Below are 25,835 nucleotides of genomic sequence, written 5' to 3'. Positions count from 1 at the left end.
CCTTCGCAGAGGGAAGCATTGATTGCTATATTTGTGCTAGAGCTTTGGTTTGAAAACATGAAACAATTTTGTCAACGGTAGTAATAAAGCATATGTATCATGTAAATTATATCTTACAAGTTGCAAGCCTCATGCATAGTATACTAATAGTGCCCGCACCTTGTCCTAATTAGCTTGGGTTAACACTGATTATCATTGCATAACATATGTTTCAACCAAGTGTCACAATGGGGTACCTCTATGCCGCCTGTACAAGGGTCTAAGGAGAAAGTTTGCATTGGATTTCTCGCTTTTGATTATTCTTCAACTTAGACACCCATACCGGGACAACATAGACAACAGATAATGGACTCCTCTTTTAATGCTTAAGCATTCAACAACAGTTAATATTCTCATAAGAGATTGAGGTTTTATGTCCAAACTAAAACTTCCACCATGATTCATGGCTTTAGTTAGCGGCCCAATGTTCTTCTCTAACAGTATGCATACTCAAACCATTTGATTGTGAAAACCGCCCTTACTTCAGACAAGACGAACATGCATAGCAACTCACATAATATTCAACAAAGAGTTGATGGCGTCCCCAGGAACATGGTTATCGCACAACAAGCAACTTAATAAGAGATAAAGTGCATAAGTACATATTCAATACCACAATAGTTTTTAAGGCTATTTTGTCCCATGAGCTATATATTGCAAAGGCGAATGATTGAAATTTAAAGGTAGCACTCAAGCAATTTACTTTGGAATGGCGGAGAAATACCATGTAGTAGGTAGGTATGGTGGACACAAATGGCATAGTGGTTGGCTCAAGGATTTTGGATGCATGAGAAGTATTCACTCTCGATACAAGGTTTAGGCTAGCAAGGTTTATTTGAAACAAACACAAGGATGAACCGGTGCAGCAAAACTCACATAGAAGACATATTGTAAACATTATAAGACTCTACACCGTCTTCCTTGTTGTTCAAAACTCAATACTAGAAATTATCTAGACTTTAGAGAGACCAAATATGCAAACCAAATTTTAGCAAGCTCTATGTATTTCTTCATTAATAGGTGCAAAGTATATGATGCAAGAGCTTAAACATGAGCACAACAATTGCCAAGTATCAAATTATTCAAGACTTTTTAGAATTACTACATGTAGCATTTCCCGATTCCAACCATATAACAATTTAACAAAGAAGATTCGACCTTCGCCATGAATACTATGAGTAAAGCCTAAGGACATATTTGTCCATATGCAATAGCGGAGCGTGTCTCTCTCCCACACAATGAATGCTAGGATCCATTTTATTCAAACAGAAATAAAAACAAACCGACGCTCCAAGCAAAGCACATAAGATGTGACTGAATAAAAATATAGTTTCAGGGGAGGAACCTGATGATGTTGTCGATGAAGAAGGGGATGCCTTGGGCATCCCCAAACTTAGATGCTTGAGTCTTCTTAAAATATGCAGGGGTGAACCACCGGGGCATCCCCAAGCTTAGAGCTTTCACTCCTCTTGATCATAGTATATCATACTCCTCTCTTGACCCTTGAAAACTTCCTTCACACCAAACTTCAAGCAAACTCATTAGAGGGTTAGTGCACAATCAAAAATTCACATGTTCAGAGGTGACACAATCATTCTTAACACTTATGGACATTGCACAAAGCTACTGGACATTAATGGATCAAAGGAATTCATCCAACATAGCAAAAGAGGCAATGCGAAATAAAAGGCAGAATCTGTCAAAAACAGAACAGTCCGTAAAGACGAACCTGGAAGGGGCACTTAACTTGCTCAAACGGAAAAATTCAAAACTAATGAAAGTTGCGTACATATCTGAGGATCACGCACGTTAATTTGCCGTATTTTTTGATTTTTTTATAGAGACTTCTGCGCGAATTCGTGACAGAAAGCAATGCTGTTTCTGTGCAACAATCCAAATCTAGCATCAACTTTACCATAGAGACTTTACTTGGCACAAAAACATGATAAGGAGAGGTTGCTACAGTAGTAAACAACTTCCAAGACTCAAATATAAAACAAAGTACTGTAGTAAAAACATGGGTTGTCTCCCATAAGCGCTTTTCTTTAACGCCTTTCAGCTAGGCGCAGAAAGTGTAAATCAAGTATTATCAAGAGATGAAGCATCGACATTACCATGGGCTTTACCCTTACCTTTCTTGTTCTTTTTCTTACTCTTTGATTTAGGGAATATATGTCTACCCCCAGGTGTAGAGGTGAATTTTAGGGTGCCTTCTCCCATATCTATGACTGCTCCCAATAGTTTCAGCAGGGATCTTCCGAGTGTGATTTGTCCTGTTCCTGCACATTCAATAACAAGATAATCAATGGATATTGTTCTCCCAAGAATGGTTGTATGCACACCCGCTGCTATTCCTTTAGGAATTATAACAGAGTTATCAATAAGAGTTATTCCTTCTCCCCCTTCAACGAATCCCCAAAGTTGCAAAGATTCATGAATACTCTTAGGCATTAAGCAAAATTCAGACATAATATCACAATTGGCATGAAGAGTTTGGTCACCGATAACAATTTTAATAGTAGGATCCCGTAATGAAGGTTCAGAGTTCACTAAAACTTGATCAAGACGGTTACGAACATATCTATAATTTTCATTCAAGCGAGATGCACTTGTCTCAAGAGTGTTTAATCTATTATAAATGCTAATAAGGGCTGAATCAAAGTTATTAGCTGAATCATGTGATGCAACCAACTTTTTTATGGCATTAAAAGCTTGATCCCCATTGCAATGAAGGAAATCTCCTCCCACTACAGCATCCAAGGCATATCTATAGCGAATCATAAGACCAAAATAAAAATTACTAAGGAGCAAACTTAGCGTCATTTGAGGTTCAGATTTACGATAAGAAGTAAAAATTCTCGACCAAGCATCTTTAAAACTCTCCTCATCCCCTTGTTTAAAAGTAAAAACTAATTCCTCAGGTGAAGAAGTAACAGGTGCAGAGCTAGACATGATAACTAAAGTAGATTAAATGCAAGTAACTAATTTTTTTGTGTTTTTGATATAGAGAACAAGACAGTAAATAAAGTAAACCTAGCTAGCAACTAATTTTTTTGTGTTTTGTTTAAGTGCAGCAAACAAAGTAGTAAATAAAATAAAGCAAGACAAAAACAAAGTAAAGAGATTGGATTGTGGAGACTCCCCTTGCAGTGTGTCTTGATCTCCCCGGCAACGGCGCCAGAAATTTAGCTTGATGACGCGTAAAGCACACGCTCGTTGGGAACCCCAAGTGGAAGGTGTGATGCGTACAGCAGCAAGTTTCTCTCAGAAAGAAACCAAGGTTTATCGAACCAGTAGGAGTCAAGAAGCACGTCGAAGGTTGATGGCGGCGGGATGTAGTGCGGCGCAACACCAGGGATTCCGGCGCCAACGTGGAACCTGCACAACACAACCAAAGTACTTTGCCCCAACGAAACAGTGAGGTTGTCAATCTCACCGGCTTGCTGTAACAAAGGATTAGATGTATAGTGTGGATGATGATTGTTTGCAGAAAATAGTAGAGAACAAGTATTGCAGTAGATTGTATTCGATGTGAAGAATAGGACCGGGGTCCACAGTTCACTAGAGGTGTCTCTCCCATAAGATAAATAGCATGTTGGGTGAACAAATTACAGTCGGGCAATTGACAAATAGAGAGGGCATGACAATGCACATACATGATATGATAAGTATTGTGAGATTTAATTGGGCATTACGACAAAGTACATAGACCGCTATCCAGCATGCATCTATGCCTAAAAAGTCCACCTTCAGGTTATCATCCGAACCCCTTCCAGTATTAAGTTGCAAACAACAGACAATTGCATTAAGTATGGTGCGTAATGTAATCAATAACTACATCCTCGGACATAGCATCAATGTTTTATCCCTAGTGGCAACAGACATCCACAACCTTAGAACTTTCTCACATCGTCCTGCATTTAATGGAGGCATGAACCCACTATCGAGCATAAATACTCCCACTTGGAGTTAAGAGCAAAAACTTGGCCAGAGCCTCTACTAATAACGGAGAGCATGCAAGATCATAAACAACACATAGGTAATAGATTGATAATCACCATAACATAGTATTCTCTATCCATCGGATCCCGACAAACACAGCATATAGAATTACAGATAGATGATCTTGATCATGTTAGGCAGCTCACAAGATCCAACAATGAAGCACATAAGGAGAAGACGACCATCTAGCTACTTCTATGGACCCATAGTCCAGGGGTGAACTACTCACTCATCACTCCGGAGGCGATCATGGCGATGAAGAGTCCACCAGGAGATGATTCCCCTCTCCGGCAGGGTGCCGGAGGCGATCTCCTGAATCCCCCGAGATGGGATTGGCGGCGGCGTCTCAGTAAGGTTTTCCGTATCGTGGCTCTCGGTACTGGGGGTTTCGCGACGAAGGCTTTAAGTAGGCGGAAGGGCAACGCGGGGGGCCACACGAGGGCCCCACACACCAGGGCCGCGCGGCCAAGACCTGGGCCGCGCCGCCCTGTTGTGGCGGCGCCTCGTGGCCCCACTTCCTTTCCCCCTCGGTCTTCTGGAAGCTTCGTGCAAAAATAGGACCCTGGGCGTTGTTTTAGTCCAATTGCGAGAATATTGCGTTTGTAGGATTTCTGAAACCATAAACAGAAAACAAAGAATCGGCTCTTCGGCATCTCGTTAATAGGTTAGTGCCAGAAAATGCATAAATACGACATATAATGTGTATAAAACATGTAGATATCATCAATAATGTGGCATGGAACATAAGAAATTATCGATACGTCGGAGACGTATCAGGGTCCGCGCGCTGGGCAGCGTTTTTGTCCGGTTAAACCCATTCGGATGCGCGGGCGCGGGATGGGTCGCCGCGTCGGAGATAGCCTTAGGGCATCTCCAGCGGAGCGACGGAAACGGACGCTGAGCGACCGTTTGCGTCCGCCGGGCCGAAAAATACGTCTGGTACCACCTCCAGCGGCGCGACGCAAAGTGACCGGGCCGTCCGCAGCGACGCAAACCTGGCCCAAATATGCACCTCGGATGCGTCTCTGCGGACGCTGCGCGGACGTGCAAAGTGTCCGCTCGCGTCTGGCGGATGTTTCGTTGGGCCCGCCTGGCAGCGACCCTGCGTCGATGCGTCTTCTCAAACGCACCAGCGACTGGCGCCGCTGCGTCGCTTCGGCAGTCTGCGCCACGTTAATGGCGATGCCTCGGCTGCCGAGCGGCTGCCGCCCACCTCCGCCAACGAAGTTAATGGCGACGCCACGCGTCCCGCGGTCGTCGCCTGCCTCCGGCCTATATAAAGAGGACACACGTTCTTCTTCCTCATATACTCCTCCAAGCAAACCCTAGCCGCCACAAGCCCCATCGTAGCGCTGCCTAGTTCTTCCTGCGATGCAGCCAGGCCCGCGAGGAAGTCCATGGCGGGACCTGGTGGCAAGCGAGGCGGTCGAGGCCGTGGCCCTGCGCCCCCGGGGCCTTGGCCGCGGCAGGGGCCGCCGTGGTGGAGCAGGTACGACACCACGGTCGTCGTCGCCTACGCCCTCCTCGTCTTCGCAGGAGGACCGCTGCTTCGAGTTCCTCCTCCGCACCGACGATGATCCACTCGACATCAAGCGGCTCCCGGACAAGTTCGGCGAGTTCGTCGATGGCGTCAAGCCGGCGCAGTTGCAGCTACTCTTATGTTGCAAACATCCCCGCACGGCGCACGATTCCAATCACTTTTTTTTCGACAAAGACGAGTCGAATCACTTGACCAACGCCTTCCGCCCCAGCTCGATTTGACATGCATGTGTGTGGTCCATGGGTCGGAGCCTCTGCAAAACGCGCCGTACCAAGTGCTTGACCCTTTTGCACCCTTTTCTGTACAAGCACAAGCAATGCTTGTACAGACTACCTACAGTGCATTTCTCACCCCATCGCGCTGCCCTCCTGCCTGGAAACCCGTACACCGCTTCTGCTCCTGGAAAGTGGACACAGCCGCAGCTGCTTGTTATTTTTGCTCGCGGCAGGACGAATGGCTATGGCTGGGACTGACTGTCACACTCCCAGTCCACCGGTGTCACAGTCAAACCATCTTTAGCACGGCGTCCCTCGCTCTCCTCTCCTGGCTGCTCAGTTGCCCACCGCAGAGCAACGACGGTAAGAAGAGGATGTGACCAACCTTTCGGGGAGGTCGCTTCGCCCTTGGCTTTGCTGGTTCCCACGAAGATGAGCTTTTGTTTTGGTTTCCCAAATGCATGACGTACCCATATATGTTCGGGCACCATATATGTTCGGGCACCCGTGGCGCTCCTACTCACCCTAGAAACCATGCCCCGAGCATCGAATGCATGGCTTCATTTCCCTTTGTTTGTCTCTGTAGTAGCTACTTACTTCTCTAGTCATAAATTTGTACTAACTTTTTTTGATTTTTTTACCAACCTCGTCAGATTGCATTGTAGAATATGAAATTTGATATTTTTTAAAACATAGGTAAAAGGTTTGCCTCTTCCTTTAATTAAAAAGAAATTATGCAGATAATTGATCAAAAAACATACAAAAACCGTTATAAAAAGATCACATGCTGGCTCTTCCCAAGCATGAAACTCCAAGGTCACCTCTCTAATCCAACAAACATCCTAAAACACACTACATCCAGAACCCCTGACATGTGCAGATCAACACCTAAAAAAACACATGATGAGAACACAAAAACAATGAATCTCTACCCAGCAACACACACATCAGACACTACAACCCGAGAAGATGTGATTGAAGCTCCGCATTTGGTCGCCGTCGTTCGTAGCTGGTCCAATGGGACGCGAATCGGTTGCATGTGGTCCCCACGATTCGCTTAAATCACGTCGTCGCATATTTAACTCACACGCCGCCTGTCGCATATCCGCACACAACCGGAGAAGGCCTGCTACCAGAAAACACATCACATGCTTTCCCTGGCACCGGTCACAAGCAATGGTGGGGGTGGAGGGAACAGGAAGAGTTGGTTGTCCTGTCTAGCCCGAGCGGTGGGGGTGGAGGGAACATGAGGAGGCTGGCCGATCCGTCTCCCCCAAGCGGCGGGGGTGGAGGGAACAAGAGGAGGTTGGTCGGCCCGTCTCGACCGAGCTGTAGGGGTGGAGGGAACATGAGGAGGCTGGCCGGCCCGTCTCACCCGAGCGGCAGGGGTGGAGGGAAAACGAGGAGGCTGGCCGGCCCGTCTTGCCCGAGCGACGGGGGTGGGGGAGAAGGGGGCACGTAGCAATATTTATTTCCACGACGTATGAAGAAGCTTCCTCTCACCTTTTTTGTTGCTCTGTTTGGAGAGAATGCAAAGGAAGAGAGAGAAGCTAACATCCCAAACGATAATAATCACATCCAACTTTAGAACAACTTCGCCTCTTGTTTGCCAACCTGCGACTCGGCGGCGCCCTTGAAGGACAGCTACGCGCTATAAAGCTTGGAACGCGTTTGGTAGCCTGTAGGGCCCTTTTTTGCATGGGCCGAGAAGTGAAACATAGCGTTTGATTGTCTGAAGTCCTCCGCGTTGTTGTACGAACCGGTTTTTAAAGCACCTCCGGGACAGGCCCGGGAGGAACGCCCAAAACGGCAATTTCTGTGGAGCCTGGCCCGTTGTCTTGATAAGCTTGCACGCGTGGGGAAGGGAGACGGAATCCCCGCGTCCCTTCGGGAACACGCGCCATAACTAGCCTCACCATCCCCCTATCCTTCCTCTCACTCGCCTCTTCACTCTCACCCCCAAACTGTCACATCACAATGACGGTTGCACTACCGTCGACAAATCCGTTGCACCGCCGCAAGAAGGAGCAGCGGGACCGAAGGAGGAGACGACGATGAAAGGAACGCGACCTCAGCCAGAACCTGCTCACCGCGCTCTTCAACGACATCTCGAGTTTGGGTGCGACCTCGACCTGATCAATGGCAGTAAGCTCCTCTTCCTCTTATCTTCGTCGTCGTTGTGCGACAACAGGCCATGCTTCACCATATGTGACGACATGCAGATTAGATCTGTTAGGGTTTCCATTAGGATTGGGTTCGGATAGACGATTGCTTGTTGTTCCTGCCGATTGCTTGTTTTTCACGGTTGCGATTTTCTTAGATTTGTTTGTGTACTCTGCAATCGCGATAGATCATTTCTAGATTGGACTGAATTTGGTCAAATTGTCTGATTTTATTGTAAATGCAATGAGGGGAGGGTTTTTGTGGTAGGTGTTTGCATGTTGTGATTGTTGTGCCAAATATTAAGCTGAGTAGCCCTACTTTATTCAGACCCAAACGCAAGTCGAGATAGACGAGTTGAAGAACAAGATTGCTCTGCTCAAGAATGTGCAGATAATTCAAGCACAAGTTATTAGGTCTACGAAACAAAAATGGGAGGCAGAAAGAAAGGTGGTTGTTAAAAAAATAAAGCTAGAGTATGACATATACCATCCGCTCCAAGTGAATTTTGCAAACATGTATTAGCTCAAGAGGACCATGGCTATTTATGATGAGTGATGAATGTGTTGGAGATGTAGTGTAGGAGATTCTGCAAATGGTTGAGCTAGGTGGAATTTGTAATGTATCCTAAGTAGCATTTGTATTGTACATTGGGCTGCATTTGTAATGTACACTAAGTACCACTCATAATGTACTCTATTTGAACCGATACTTGTGTTGTTTGTGATTGAACTAGGCCGATAATTATATACAGGGATCATATTATGGAGAAATGATTGATCAGAATCTATGGCATGACTGAACATGACCATGCCATTGGTTCTGATCAAACATCTCCTCCACATGTCCTCATATTATGAGGCCTATGTTCCTTGCTTTGCATATGTCTTCTTGTTCAATTCTGCATTGGCCAATGATTCAACTATGTCACAACGAAAGTCAAGGTGCTGCCCTCAAACTTAGTTGTTGTGCCATATTCCTTGCACACTAGACTTAGTTTGTGGACAGTTCGTCTGCCTGCCGCGTGACCCAACGTATGAGGCCTCTTTTGATTTGTCTTCTACACATTGGCCAATGATACAAGTATGACACAATGGAAGGCAAGGTGCTTCCCTCAAACTTAGTCGAGTGTGTCACATTCGTGCACACTAGACTTAGTTTGGGGACAGTCCCTTGAGCTGCCATGTGATTAAATGTATGAGGCCTCACTAAGGTTTTGCATGTCTTTGTTCATCTATACTTGTGAGCAGCAACCTCTAATGACATGTGTTCTTTGGTGTAGACTGAGAAGTTCCAACTTGGGGCACCTACTGAGGTTCCCGATGAGGGACCATCGAAGAAGCGTCAAGGAAGGAAAGCTAACGTCGACCACTTCCACGACGAGGTAGGGCCGAACCACTTCCTCCGGATCATCTTCAAGACGACCTTCGGGCAGCTCCCAATCCCTGTCAACTTCAAGTTGTTCGGATCCATCCCTTCGAACATCATCGTCCGCAACACCACTGGTTGTAGCTGGAGGATGACTACGAGGAGAGAAGGCAGGGACACATTCATCATCCAGGGGTGGGCGACCTTCGCCATCGCCCATCAGCTCAAGATAGGCCAGTTCCTCACCTTCAAGAAGGTGTCTACTTTCGAGTACAATGTGGTCATCTTCGACCACACCTACACTGAGATGATGAGCAGGTGCCCGGACCATAGCGATGCCACCAGATGTGTCATCTTCGAAAAAAAAGTCTTAAGCGCTGCTGGTTATTGTCTCGTTGTTTCTATGTTGTCTCTGCTGTGTAATGTGCCTGAACAAGTGTCGTGTCATCTCGTGAACTATGGTCGTCTCTTGAACTATGGTCGTGTGTTAACTATGGTGTCTGAACCTATTTTGTAGCGTCTATGATCTTTCAAGTCTGATCTTCCATTATGTGCTTGCTTGTGCGCTATTGATCACTGTTAACCTCACCACCGGAGGGAAGAGTTAACCATAAACTGATTTTGGGTTGCAACCAAATAAGATGGACACTGTTCTAGGCTACTACTTAACCTTAAAACTAACCTACCAAATGAATCCACAGGCTAAAAAAAACTGTGCGCAAACGATCAAACGATAGGCCTTTTCTAGCCCGTGGCCGGTTTAAAACGCCGAAGAAATTTTTCCTCCTGGTACAGTGGTGCACGAAATATGTCCATACTACCAAGCGGGTCCTACCCCTCTCGGATGGCGGGAAAATGCAAAATATTTTCTGTCTAGGCGCCTCGATTGGCACCGCCGATTCCCTACAAAACCAAGCCCCTCCTGGTCGTAACCCAGACAGAGATAGCCCCATTCCTTCTCTTCTTGCCCTTCGCTTGTTTCCGCCACTAGTACTACTACTTCGCTTCGCTTCCTCCCTTCTTCCATCACCATTCACCACCACCGTCCACCGCTCCTTGCAGCAGCTCGAGGGGCAGCTCCGTGTCCCCCACGTCGATGCCGCCCCACACGGATGTGGCCGACGGCCGCTGCGCCGAGATCCTGCCGCGGCTCCTCTGGTTCTTGGCCGGGCCCTTCCCGCGCAGCCCTGCCGTCGAGGAGGCGGCCGTCCACCTCGTCGTCGTCCTTGTGCTGGCCTACGTCGCCGGCCACATTGTCGAGCGCTGCGCCGGCGTCCTCCTCCCCTCCACCCGCCTGGCCGCCCCGGCTGCATCCTCCGAGTATCTGGGACGGCTCCTCACCCTCGTCTCCGTGTGGCTCCTAGTATTCGCTGCGCTGGTCGCCGCATTCGTCTTCCTCGGCGCCGGTATGGGAGGGATTGAACTGGAGCTCGGCTGGAACGTACTGAGCTAAATCACTACTAATACGAGTATTAACCAACTAAAGTAAGACTACTACTGTGAGTACTTACTTGTGTAGAGGTGAAGAGGTCGTTTGTTAGATTTATCGAAAAAAATTAGCATGTCCAGATCTGGGACTCTGGGCCATGGAAAATGGCCGGCGGCGCAGCAGACATATTCCGCCACTGTGGTTCAACAGGTTCAGCTCCGGCCACATGTGGACCAGCAGGGCGCCACGTCGGCGACGTCAACGGCCGATGAGTTCCTCGACAGGCCATTTTCCAACTCGGCTTGTTGTAAATGATGAGGCCATGGTTATGTAATCTGTTGTTTCTCCTAGCTATTAGGTATACTTAGCCAAGTCCATGATTATGCATCTTGCTTTTTTTTATAGATAAAAGGCAAGAATGCCCGACTTTAAATTAATAAAGCCTGTTACGGTTCAACAAGAATATCAACATACAACTGCTGCGGCATACAGCTTAGCCAAGATAAACACAAGCGATGATAAAACTAGCTAGTCCCCAAAGATAGATACATATATAACGGTTGTGGGACATCCAGGCCGACTCAGCAGCAGCAAGGGAGGCCCCCAGAAGTCCTCTCAGGAGCTTGTCGCGGCGAATGAGTTTCTGTTGCTGGAAGAAGCAGGCTCCCTGGAGGCGGAGTAGAGCTCGCGAAGGGAGTTGATCATCCAGCAGATACCTTCCTTGTCGCTAGTCCTGGAGCTGGACGGCGCGGATTGTCTAACTTGCAAAAGGCAGGTCACGGTGCTACAGTTCTCTAACTTGTTGATGGAGCCATCAGATCATAATCGAAGGGACCAGATCGCACGGAGCACTGTACATGCAGTACTGTAGCGATAACCACTGTAGCGTTCCCCTGTTCACTGACACTGTTTACGTACTACTGTAGCATCTGTTTCAAACCATCAGATCTAGATCCAACGGTACAAAATGAGCACAAGGCAGAGGTACTGTTCGCCTCTACCTTGTCTACTGCAGGTTAGAGAATCCGGAGCGCTGGAGTTGATACTCCACAGCGAGAGCCCCGTTCAGATTTGCTCTTCTGTTTCTGGCCGGGTAAGTACTCGTGTGTTTTTTGGGACGAGGGCTACCACTCCATCATGCGGTAGTATGGCTGTCATTTTGGTTTGTTTTTGTAGATTTGCATCAGTTCATGGCAGCACAAATACTGTCATTATAATACTCTCATTAGTGCTGCTGCAATGTAAATAATCACGGGAAAATAGAATAATAACGGGAAGGATGCCCCTGACTCAGGAGAAGAAGCAGAGTAGAGTAGTATTATGGGACCACCGTCAGCAACGACCAGTTGACGGAATATACTTGCATGCACACGCGCCGTCAGCAGTGTAGTTAAGCAAGGTCTGTCGTCATACTATGCTTTTGGAATGTACTTCTTCAACATGCGGTAGCAATCCCTGTTGAGGAAAGGGCGCGCATGTCGTCTTGGAATGCTGGTCTCTGAGCGGGTCTTCACTCTTCACGCATGGCACAAAAACAGACACACAAAGAGGCAGCGAAAACGGACACAGAAACAAGCATCTTATTTGGCGTCTCGGCCGGCCACCCTGCTGACTATCGACGCGCCTATCCCATCATTTTGTTAACGCAATTCAGTGCAACATTATTTCAAGAACCCGGAACCAACGTTGCCCTTTTTTTCTATTAAAATTAAGCAAAGGAGATATGAGGTTTCCCTTCCGGAGTTGTGCTGGCTCTGAATGTCGGATCACCGATTCGTCTTCGGGTGGTGAAACTTTTTTTCGATAAAGGGAATATATTAATATCAAAACGATACCAATTACACCCAGCCTCTGCAACAACGCACCACCCTAATGGCACTACGGATGCACACAGCCAAAAAAAAGGAAAAGAAAACTAACACTAGTAGAAAAACGGTCATCTATACCGGTTCCAGAGGGCCATTCGTACCGGTTTTGCAACCGGTACAAATTATTCGGCACTAAAGCCCCCCCCCCCTTTCGTACCGGTTGCTTACGAACCGGTATAAAACGGGCCTCCACGTGGGCCACCAGGAGAGCTCGAATGGTTGAGGATCTTTGGTACCGGTTGGTAATACGAACCGGTACCAAAGGTTCCCCCCGCGGCAGGGAATTTTCCCAAATCTCTGCCGCGGCAGAGAATTGGCTTTTTAGGGTTTTGGAGAGGTTTAGGGATATCGGTTTGATTCATATCGCGTCGATGCACCAGAAACGCGTTTGGGTTTAGGTAGTACATGAAGATCAAGATGATGCATAGCAAGTTGGTGCATATAATATAACACACATGTTATTGCATGAGATCGCAAATTAAGTAGCACTATGCATGAAGATCGATCTTCATGCATAGTGGTGCTCTCCGAGGCGTACTCTATATATGTCTATTACATGTAGCATAGTGGTACTCTTCGAGTCAACGATATATGTAACATGTACATCTTCATTCATTGTGGTGCTCTGCGAGTGGTGGTATGACGTCCCGAAGGAAAAATCCCGCCAATTCCTCGCCTATTGCTATGAAGCGGTCATCGATTGAGAGCTTGTTCCGCTTTCTTGCCAACTATAAAAGAATAAGATACAAATGAATACATGAAACAACTATTACTGAAACTCGGCACAACTTATGATAACAAAACAAATTTGTGAAGATTGTTTTTGTACCTCTTTATTTCTCTCATTATTCGTTCTCTCGTTGACAATTCTGCGGATGAACTCGCAAACGAAGAATCCACAGAGATCGGTCCCCGGAGGTTGTTGCGGGCATTTCTTTACAAGAATATAATTCAATCAAACAATAGTCAAGTATGATAATTGAAAGGTGTGTGGACCTAGGTAGTACTACTTACTTTCGCACGCCATCGCAGCTTCGGTGGCCATTCACGGACGTATCTTCCTTGATGAAAGTTTGCCATACGCTGCTCGACAAAAGAAAATGCATAAAAGAGTCATCAATTAGTTCAAAGCAGGAAATTAACGAAACAAACCGATAAGAATTCAAATTACCTTCGAGCATTAAAAAACAAGACACGTATAGATCCTTTTCTTTGGTTAGTGAGTCCAAGACTTCAACTTCTCCAATTTCCAAATTGATGACGAGAAGAATAAAGTGAAACCTACGCACGTTTCAATATGTAGTCATTAGTTAAAATTTTGACATACGGTGAGCAAAATATAATGTGTTATAAGACAAGAAGACTCACTCGAAGTTGTAAGGCCAAAGTATTAGCTTTTTGTCACGTTGTCGCTTCAAAAACCTTAGCAAAGTCTGCGGTGTATCCTTGTTATAGAGGGGATCATCTATGGTTTTGACATGCATTGTGTTCGGGTCAATGAACCCAATGTCCGTGATATCGTCCCTTTTGCATTCGAGCATCTTCGATCTCGCATAATATAGCGCACAAAAGATTATAATCATGCAGACAATGAACGACTTCTCAAATTAAATAAATAAATCACTTACAGACAATAGCAACCGATGATTGATTTGTCGAGGGCCCGGAGATTGTATAACCGAAAGAGTTCGGCGAAGTCAACGTTCACACAAGACTCCTGGAAGTAGTGCTCTTCCCTAACTCGCACCATGATAGTCTCGATCCCTTCCTTTGAGGCCTTAAGGTACCACGAATGCAAGTTACGCATACATGTTGGTACCTTCCGAGATTCTCGACCAAATCTTTCCCTTGAACAAACCGATATGCTCGTTCAGCTAAGGCGTAATCAGTTGCGTCTTGTCGAGAACTTTGAACGGTCTTCCCGTCAAACACCTTGAGAGGGGCGACCGATTGAACGGGTTGTTGTCCGAGCTGGTAGACACCGTGTATCCCTTTTATCTCCCCGATACCCGATTTAACGGGTTTTGTCGCCTCGATCATCTTGTCATACGACCTTTCAATAGAACGCGCATAGTCGATGGCGGCGATGGTACAGGTCATATAGATTGTCAACGGTACGCACAACTTTCTCCCGATCTAGTGTCTTCTCGAAAGGTATCTCTGGCACTTTCGGTGCAAAATTTCTTCACCTCGGCCTTAACGGCCTCCGCGTTTTCCTCTGGAGTTTTTTCCCAAGGTAACTTCTCAGAGGCGGCAGTTGTTTCTCCTTTCTAGCTTTCTTCCTAGGCGGCGTACCGTTCCGCTTAACGGACGCCGTCTTACGCGGAGGATCTCGAGATGGTGGACTCACGCTGGGGTCCCTCTCGTAGGTGTGGACTTGGCTGCTCACCAGGACTGCCACCAGGAGGAGTCGATGGCATTTGCTGCTCATGTGTAGGAGTCGGTGGCCTTTGCAAAAGGACGACGTACTTCTTCGGCCATAGGGCGAAACCGTGCTTGACATCGCCAGTTGTCCTCTCATCTTCACCTCTAGGAATATCAAGCTCCACTTTTTCAAACCCCGAAACAACTTCATCCACCCCGACACGAACACAACCAGGTGGAATGGGCATATGATGGTGCATTGCTCCATCTTCACTTGGGTCCACATAGCCGACCGCCACCTTACCGTACGCGGTCCCGATTAACATATGTAGCTCGCAATCTGTCTTCTCCGTGACATAATCCACGGTAGCTTCCTCCACATCCGTCAAGATGCGAGGAACCGACATCGCTTCTTCGCTGAGATGGGGCAGCATCGGCTTGTGGATCCTGTAGAAACAGCGGCTGATCAGTGCCCTCTCGATTTCTCTCAAGAGCCTCCACCCTAGATAACAACTCCGTTACAATGTCGGCGTCCTTCTTCTTCTTTCGCGAACGGCTTCTATAAGTGTCGCGCTGTCCGCCACGCTTCCTTCATGGTGAGACCTGGGCGAGCTCGTACCCGTCCAACATGTTCAGTGGTTCCCGTAGCGAGTGTCAGCTCGTCATTCTCTCGATCGGGAATGTACTCTCCCTTTCTCGACCTTTTCAATTGCATCGACAAGCTGCGGTACAATTGCCTCCCTTTTGTCCTTCCATTTTCCCTTCGCAACGATCAACCCCGTCTTTGGGTCCAACCCTGCCCCATGAGCGAACAACCGTAACTTGGACCGTTCGGGCCAGTCCCATGTCTCAGGAGTGATTCCATGATCCATCAGTTTATTCTCAAACGCTGTCCACTTCGGAATGGCACTCTTGTAGCCACCTGACCCCAAATGATGCGGAAGTTTCTTCTTTGCAGCATTTTCGGTATTTTTCTTCGATCGGGACACAAACTTAGACGATTTCTTATACTCCTTAAATGCGGCCCAGTGATCTTTTATCTTCACTAGATTATCATCGAATACTGGATCTTCATTCTTATATTTGTCCCATAAATTTTTCTTGAAGCTCTGGAATTGTATGGCCATCTTCTTCCATGTCCATTCCTAGACTTTATACTTCATGCCTTCCGTCATGTCTTCAGGTAGGCTGAACTTTGTCGCAGCGTTTCCCAAAGAAATTTTTTCATGCTGTCGTTGACATAAGTAGCACCACTCTCCGGGTTCTTCGGCTTATGCCACTCTTGAATGCTGATCGGTACATGGTCCCTAACAATAACTCCGGATTGACTTGTAAATTTGCGGCAAAACTCCTTGGGCTCCACCGGTTCACCATTAGCCTTGAATGCCGTGAGGGCTAACCTGCCCTCGCCCTTTAGCACCCGCGTCGGGCCTCGTTTTGTTCTAACAGACTTGCTCGATGATCCGAAGGCTAAAAGAAAAATTATTCGTTAATAAGTGCAATACAAATAAATGAATGCATCTAGGGATGAACACAGACTAATTGATACATAGATATACACCTCGCCGGAGTTTGTGATGGACACTTCATTGTCTTTTCTAACTTGTTCAGACTCAAGTCCCTCGCCAAAATCATTCAGTAAAGTCGGCGTACTCGTTGTCATCTCCATCGTCGGGTTCCGGACCACGGGCACTCTCATAGATCAATCGCTGCACCGCTTCTTCCCCCTCCTCATCTCGGACGAAGGTGCCGTCCTCCATACCTCAATGTCACTGCAAAATTAAGAAAGCAATTGTATTTCATTCATCATGTAATGATCATATAACAGATTGCTAGATGGATAACAATTGAAATGAAGAAAGCAAAAAACCCTAACGGACCGCCACGGCCACGGACACGGTGTTCCCCCTCCTCCTCTCGCTCTTCTCTCTATGTCGCGGCGGCACCGCCACGGACTCGGCACCGCTACAGACCCTAACCCTAACACTCGGCGCTCGTCCTCTCGCTCTTCTCTCTATGTCGCGGCGGCACCACCACAGACTCGGCACCGCTACGGACCCTAACCCTAACACTCGGCGCTCGTCCTCTCGCTCTTCTCTCTATGTAAACCGATTAATAGCGAAACCATAGAGTGCCGGAACACCTAGTGATAATGCAATGGCATCATATTGCTAATCGTTTGCGATTTGCCCATTTTCCATTCTAGTTATTTGAATAGCCATCTAGCATAAGAACAAGAAATCTTGAACAATGACTTGAAATTAATTAAGGGGCTTAAGATAATGTCAGATTCCTGCTAAAAATGTAGCAAACTAAGAACGAGAACACCGCCTACCGCGACGCCATCACGCGCCGTGACGCCATCATCACCGCCACCGCGACACTCGTATGAGATCCCCACCAACATCCCGGCAAGAACCCTGCAACAAACACGCGAGCGCGCGCATGTGCGCTTCGTTCTCGTCAGTCATGCAGCGCCTCCGCAACCAACTCTGCCGCCCCGCCAACACCGTCGTCATCGTCCTGCTCATGCTCGTCATCGGAAGCAACCCAGCAAGAAACGCGGCCGTCGGGAAGCCCCGAAGACGACGACGACGTGGTTGAGGACCTCGTCCGGATTCCGCAGCTGCGCCGGCCTCCCTACGGCAGGGCTGCCTCCACGGCGGGCGTCACCGCGGGCCGACGGACGGTTCACGGCGCCCGGCGTCCGGCGAGGCGGCCGCGTTCCAGGACGGCGTGTCCAACGGCTCGCAGCACCCGATGCACGGGAGGCACGCCTCGGAGCTGGCCGGCGGCAACGCGCACCACGAGGAGGTCCGGCCCGGACCAGCGCGGCGTGTACAGGGCTCCTCCTCCGCCTCCGTACAGGAGGAACCCCTATGCGGCCAACGGCAACGGCGAGAACGGCGCAACGCGGCGCGCGGGCGTCGGCCATGGCGCCTCTGATGGCCTCCCGGACGCCGGACTTGGCCGCCCAGCGGGCGATGCGCGGCGTGCTCGTGGCCACCTCCGCACCCCGCCGGCCAGCGGTGGCCGCCGGGCGAGCGGCAGAGTCCCTTGAGGAAGGAAAAGGCGGCGCCAAACCAAGCGCCGTTGATGGCTCCACGGCACATGTCGACGAGGATGTGCTCCGGGTCGGGAATGGCGGCTGCGCGGATGTCGTGTTCATCCACGGGACCGTGCGGGGGTGTCGCGCGCGTACCGGGACCGTGCAGTGCCTCGGCGACCTCGCCGCCACCGACCGCGCGGTGTGCCTGGCCGCCTCTCGCACGCGCACCTCGCCGTCGAACACCTTGCGGGCGGCGATGAGGGGTGGCGGAAAAGGAGGAGAGGGCCGGGGAGGTACTGCGGGCGGCGGCGGCTGCGTCGGCGGTGGCGGCTGCGTCTGCGGCGGCGGCTTCGTCGGCGGCGGCGTGGGTGCGTCGGCGGCGTGGGTGCGTCAGCGTCGTCGGCGGCGTCGGGGCTCATTGCCGCGCGGGGGAGAAAGAAGAGGATTTGGGGATTTTCGGTCGCCGGCTAAGTCTAAAACAGGGATGGGCCTTTAGTACCGGTTGGTACCACCAACCGGTACGAAGACCTTTTCGTACCGGTTGGTGGTACCAACCGGTACTAAAGGGTTTTTTTTTGTTTTCTTTTTTCTTTTACTCGTTTTCTTTTCTTTTTGTTTCTTTTTCTTTTACTATTTTCTTCTTTCTTTTCTGTTTCTTTTTCCTTTTATTTTGTGTTTCTTTTCTTTTCTTCTCATTTTCTATTTCTTTTCATTTTCATTTTCTATTTCTTTTCTTTTCATTTTCTATTTCTTTTCATTTTCTATTTCTTTTCTTTTCATTTTCGTTCCCCTTTCTTTTGTGTTTCTTTTCTTTTATATTTCTTTTCTATTTATTTTGTTTTCTGTTTCTTCTTTCTTTTCTTTTATGTTTTTTTTCTTTTCTTTTGTGTTTCTTTTCTTTTCTTTTTATTTTCTGTTTCTTTTCTTCTCTATTTCTTTTCTATTTCTTTTTCTATTTCCGTTTGTTTTCTTTTCTATTTGTTTTCTATATCCTTTTTTATATTTCTTTTCTATATATTTTCTAATTCTTTTCTATATATTATCTATTTCTATTCTTTACTCTTGCCACGACGCCGTCCGCTGGGAAACTTTCCCGCCACGTACGACGGAAAAGGCGGGAAAGAAAGGGCGGGAATGAAATTTTATTACGATTGAACTCGAATTAAAAGTACATAGCTTAACTGAAAATTAAAGATACATGACCAAATTCTACCGGGGAGTCATTCAGTCATACTCCTGCCTAGCCCTGTAGTACTCGCCATCGTAGTCGTCGTAGTCGCCGTCATCATCGTCGCTGGCATCGGGGTCGCGGTACTCGAACGTCGGCGGGTGAGCACGCGTGGGCTGGGACCGAGGGTAGCGCAGCGGGGGCCACGGTAGGCCATGACGCTGGAGAGTCCGGCCGCGCCACCACAGCCGACGGCCGGCCTCGTTGAAGTTCGGAGGAGGCGGGCCGCCCTCCTCGTGCCTGGCAAGCGCCCTCTCACGCCGATTGATGAAGAAGCTTTCCCAAGTCGGGCTGTAGTCGGGATGCCACTGGGGATTCCTCCGCTGCTCGGCGTGAGCTCGAAGTAGTAGTGGTTCGTGATGGCCATCTCGCGCGCCACACCTAGAGGGACCGGAGGGACCGGTACGCCTCCGACGCTTAGCAACCAGCCGGTCGGGACGCGGTAGCCCGGCGGGCAGGGGTAGTTCGAGGCGCAAAGCGCCTCCGCCTCCCGGGGTTAGAGATGCGATGGAAGCCATGGGAGAGAATGATGAGGTTTGCAGATATGAGTCTAGATGTGATATGTAAATGGTGGCCAAGCCTACATATATATAGTGAAAAAATGGCGGGAAGACAGAGGCGGGAACCGGTGGAAAGCGCGGGAAGAAAATAGGCGGGAAGACAGATCGAGGCAAACCTTTAGTACCGGTTGGTGGGTGCAACCGGTACTAAAGCTGTCGGCGGGATAAGGACGCCCTGCTCGATGAGATAAAGTATGTAGCGCACGACGCCTGTCGGTGGGATAAGGACGCGTGGGTAACCTTTAGTACCGGTTGGTGGGTGCAACCGGTACTAAAGCTGTCGGCAGGATAAGGACGCGTGGGTAACCTTTAGTACCGGTTGGTGGGTGCAACCGGTACTAAAGTCTGTCGGCAGGATAAGGACGCCCTGTCGATGAGATAAAGTATGTAGCGCACGACGCTCCGTCGGTGGGATTAGGACGCGTGGGTAACCTTTAGTACCGGTTCGTGTCTACAACCGGTACTAAAGCTGTCGGCAGGATAAGGACGCTCTGCCTATAAAAGGAGCATCGATACACCATGGGAAGCAGCTCAACAAGCCAACATGGATGGAGAGTTTCATCACCATGGATGGAGGAAAGGGTTGGGAAATCTCCGTGGCGGAACTTGTCGAAGATGCCCTTGGTGCACACGCCCTATGGCATCTTCGGAAGTTCCGCCTCGGAAAAATTTCCGCAAGCCCGTGGAAGACTCCATCTCCTCTAACAAATGTTGGGGAAAGGGTTGGGAAATCTCCGTGGCGGAACTTGTCGAAGATGACCTTGGTGCACACGCCCTATGGCATCTTCGGAAGTTCCGCCTCGGAATTTTTTCCTGCAAGCCCGTGGAAGACTCCATCTCCTCTAACAATGTTGCGGAAAGGGTTGGGAAATCTCCGTGGCGGAACTTCTCGAATATGCCCTTGGTGCACATGCCCTATATATGGCATATTCGGAAGTTCCGCCTCGGAATTTTTTCCTGCAAGCCCGTGGAAGACTCCATCTCCTCTAACAATGTTGCGGAAAGGGTTGGGAAATCTCCGTGGCGGAACTTCTCGAATATGCCCTTGGTGCACATGCCCTATATATGGCATATTCGGAAGTTCCGCCTCGGAAAAATTTCCCCGCAAGCCCGCGTGACTTAACTAGTAAAACAAGCCAACCATCTCCATTGTTAATATCTTACATACAAGAACATCATTACACAAAAGTGATTTCCATATTGAGATACACAAGTTATGATCCCTATATGTAGCTAGCTAGTCTTCTGAGTTTTCTTCGCTCGTTTCCCTTTCTTCTTACTCGCGACGCAACCATGGACAATCTTCATTGTTTAAGATGATGCTTGGGTCAATTTTTACCTTGAAGGGTGGAATATCGTCAAACTTATTATAATCTTCTCGACATGTCCTGTCTTGTCCTCTACTCCCACGATGTTTCTTTTTCCGAAAGAACTATGTGCCGCTTTGGCTCATCGTATGATGTGTCCTCTTGCCTTTCTTTCCTTTTTTTCGGTTTGCTAGACATATCCTTCACATAAAAACCTGAGCCACTTCACTGGCTAGGACGAATGGTTCGGTGTCGTACCCAAGATTCTTGAAATCCACCGTAGTCATTCCGTCATGGGGTCTACCTGTACCCGTCTTTCAAGGTTGAACCATTTACACCGGAACAAAGGGACCTTGAAATTAGGTCCATAGTCAAGTTCCCATATCTCCTCTATGTACCCATAATATGTGACCTTGTTCCCATTGCCATCTTCTCGCATCAAAGCGGACACCACTGTTTTGGTTGGTGCTCTTTTTGTCTTGGGCGAAAGTGTAAAATGTGTTCCCATTAATCTCGTACCCTTGAAAAGTCGATATAGTAGAAGATGGTTGCTTGGCCAACAAGTACAGCTGCTCGTCATCGGTGACATTCATGAGACGTGTTTGCAACCAACCGCCGAAAGTCTTCATGTGTTCTCCATCAATCCAATCTTCACGTTGCTCCGGGTATTTAGAGCGTAAGATCTCCTTGTGTTCCTCTTTGTACGGAGCCACCAAGATGGAATTAAGTAGAACCGTGTAGTGTGCTTGAGTGAAAGAATGTCCGTCCATACACGTTGCTGATTTCTTTCCTAGCGTGCCTTTTCCACGCAGTCTCCCCTCATAGCGCGATTCAGGAACACCGATCGGCTTAAGGTCAGGAATAAAGTCAACACAAAACTCAATGACCTCCTCTGTTCCATAGCCCTTGGAGATGCTTCCTTCTCGGCCTAGCACGGTTATGAACGTACTTCTTTAAGACTCCCATGAATCTCTCAAAGGGGAACATGTTGTGTAGAAATACAGACCGAGAACGCCAATCTCTTCGACCAGGTGAACTAGGAGATGTGTCATAATATTGAAGAAGGATGGTGGGAACACCAACTCGAAGCTGACTAGACATTGGACCACATCCTTCAGTAAATTTTGTAGAGTAAGTGGATTGATCACCTTCTCGAGAAATTGCATTGAGGAACGCACATAGCTTCACAATGGGTACTCGAACATTTTCCTACAGAAGCCCCCTCAATGCAACCGGAAGTAATTGTGTCATAATCACGTGGCAGTCATGAGACTTTAGGTTTTGAAACTTTTTCTCCGACATGTTTATTATTCCCTTTATATTCGACGAGAAGCCGACGGGACCTTGATGCTACTCAGACTTCAAAAAAGATCTCCTTCTCCTCTTTGGTAAGAGCATAGCTGGCAGGACCTTGATACTTCTCTGGATTCGTGTTGTTTCCTTCGTGGATACTTTGCTAGGTCCTGCCGTGCATCCGGTGTATCTTTTGTCTTCCCATACACGCCCAAGAAGTTTAGCAGGTTCACGCAAAGATTTTTCGTCACGTGCATCACGTCGATTGCAGAGTGAACCTCTAAGAATTTCCAGTAGGGTAGCTCCCAAAATATCGACTTCTTCTTCCACATGGGTACGTGTCCGTCAACATCATGCGGAACAGTTGTCCGCCGGGACCCTTTCCAAAGATCACTTCTAAATCCTTGACCATATCATATATAACTTCCCCATTAGGGCGGGTAGGCTTGGTTCGGTTATCTGCCTCACCTCCGAAATGCTTTCCTCTCTTTCTTACGTGATGTTGTTTTGGAAGAAATCGACGATGCCCTGTGTACACATTCTTGTTTCCCAAATAAATACTATCAGTCTCACCTAAACAAGTGTGTGCATGCATTGTATCCCTTGTTTGACTGCCCTGAAATGTTACCAAGAGCAGGCCAATCATTGATGGTTACAAATAACAACGCTCGTAGGTTAAATTCCTTTTGTTCGTGCTCATCCCACACGGGTACACCTTCGTCACGCCACAACTCTAAAAGTTCTTCAACCAATGGCCTCGTGTACACATCAATGTCGTTGCCGGGTTGCTTCGGGCCCTGGATGAGCACTCGGCATCATAATGAACTTCCGCTTCATGCACAACCAAGGAGGAAGGTTATAGATACATAGAGTCACCGGCCAGGTGCTATGACTGGAGCTCTGCTCCCGAAAGGATTAAAGCCATCTGTACTTAGACCAAATCTTAAGTTCCTTGCGTCATCTGAAAATGACTTGAACTCTCTCGTCGATTTTTCTCCACCGCGACCCGTCGGGGGTGTCTCAGCATCACATCTTTCTTACGGTCCTCTTTGTGCCATCGCAACAACTTGGCATGCTCTTTGTTCCGGGAACAAACGTTTCAACCGTGGTATTATAGGAGCATACCACATCACCTTCGCAGAACCCTCTTCCTGGGGGTGGACTCACCCTCAACATCGCCGGGGTCATCTCGCCTGATCTTATACCTCAATGCACTACATACCGGCATGCATTCAAATTCTCGTACTCCCGCGGTAGAGGATGCAGTCATTGATGCATGCATGTATCTTTTGCACCTCTAATCCTAGAGGGCAGACAACCTTCTTTGCTTCGTACGTGCTAGAGGGCAACACGTTCTCCCCGGAAGCATCTTCTTTATTATTTTCAGCAACTTTTCAAATCCCTTGTCAAGTACCATTCTCTCGCCTTCCACCGCAGCAATTCCAGCGTGGTACCCAGCTTTTTCTGACCATTTTCGCAATTTGGGTACAACAGTTTGTTGTGATCCTCTAACATTTTCTCCAACTTCAACCTCTCCTTTTCATTTCCGCAGTTCATCTTCGCATCAAGAATGGCCCGACCCAAATCGTCATCCGGGTCATCAAAAATCGGCTCATCGAAAATGAGCTCTTCTTCAGCTTCATCTTCCCCATTCTACTACCACCGTCTTCGGTGAATAAGCTGGGATAGTTGTCACTATCCTCTTCTTCTTCGTTGTCTTCCAATATAACTCCTCTTTCTCCGTGCTTGGTCCAACAATTATAGCTGGGCATGAAACCATTCTCCAGCAGGTGGACGTGAAGGGTCTTCGAGGTAGAGTAATCCTTCATATTCTTACAGAACTACATGGACAATACATGAAACCATTCGACCGCTGTTTGCCTCAGCCACGTTGAGAAAATAATGCATGCCGCAATGAACTCGGGATGGCACCGGTCACCGTACATCCATTGTCGACTCATCTGCATTTTATATGTATATCAAAAATCATTAAGTACACAACATCATGGATATATGAGTGACCAACTTAATTAATATTCAAGTTCATCACATAAAACTAAGTTATTTTTATAAAAAAGAAGAGGGGCTCACCGAGGTGGTACCGTGCCGGCTAGGGGACGACGCTAGCGATCGACGGCGGTGAGGACGGGGATGATACTAATTAAAACCTACAAAACATACCATAATTTCAGCTCAAATTGCATATAAAAAAATAAAATCACTAACTTAGGCATTTCACCGAACACCTTGCTTGCACTAGAAAAATAGTACGAGTTAAAACTACCAAAGAAATGTGCGAAATTAGGAACGCCGGAAGAAAGGATGATATTGCTAACCCTTGGATAGATGTATGCCCTTAATCTTGTTAAAATGGTGGAGACAAAATAGAGATTTGTTGGAGTGTGAGAGGTGCAAAGAAATTTTGTGTGAGAGGAAGAAGAGAAAAATGAGATGAAGCAGCAGCCAGGGACGGGCTGGCGACCAGTGATATAGGGGGCACCCTTTGGTACCGGTTCGTGTTACGAACCGGTACCAAAGGTCCTGCCCGGGCCCCACGACGCGTCCGAATTTTGGCCGAAGACCTTTCGTACCGGTTCCTAACACGAACCGGTACGAAAGCCCCTCACGAACCGGTACCAGAGCCCCTCGCCCGCCTGAACCTCCAAACCGGTGCAGATGACCCCATTGGTACCGGTTCGTAAGGGAACCGGTACCAATGGCTTAGATGGATGTGAGGTTTTCTACTAGTGTAAGAAACAAAAGTCCCGCTACAGTATCTCGGGCCTAACAACAGCAATACATCCACCGCCAAGACAACACCTGAAATACAGAATCTCCAAAAACGACGCCTCCAAGAAGGAAACAGTGCGCTAACACCATCGTCGCCCGATCAACGATCTTAGGTTTTCACCCTGAAGATAGTCCCCGCTCTCAAAACAATGCCTCCAACAAGGTCATTACCAGACACAACCAGTTAAGGCCAGACCTTGGGTTTTCACCCTGAAAGGTAGGACTCTGAACTTCACCTGTGTTGTCGCCCCCAGTTTCATACCGCTGCTGTGAAGCCCGGAGAACCAAGCAAGTCCCTCAACAGCGCGGAGACTTGAACCTCCCTTAGCTAGTCCTCCCCTCCGGCCTTCATGAACTTCTCTTCTTCCGACTTTCATCATGGATCCATAGTCACTTGATGTCAACACAGAAAAAGAGCTTCGCGTCGCTCCCTCCAGAACCAATCGGTCGGAATAAAAGCATGGGTGCGCACGACCGAATACCACCGATCCAGCAAACTCCAGGCAAAAAGCACCGTTACATTCGCCGGTGGAGCCTTCCGGAACTCAACACTCCGGCTAGATCACGAGTCCAGGCCTCCGGTAGGTCTTCCTCTTCACGCAAGAGAGACCCTAGGACCACCG

This window comes from Lolium perenne, chromosome 7 (genome assembly GCF_019359855.2).
Source record: "Lolium perenne isolate Kyuss_39 chromosome 7, Kyuss_2.0, whole genome shotgun sequence".
Classification (NCBI taxonomy): Eukaryota; Viridiplantae; Streptophyta; class Magnoliopsida; order Poales; family Poaceae; genus Lolium; species Lolium perenne.
This window is presented reverse-complemented; position numbering follows the sequence as displayed.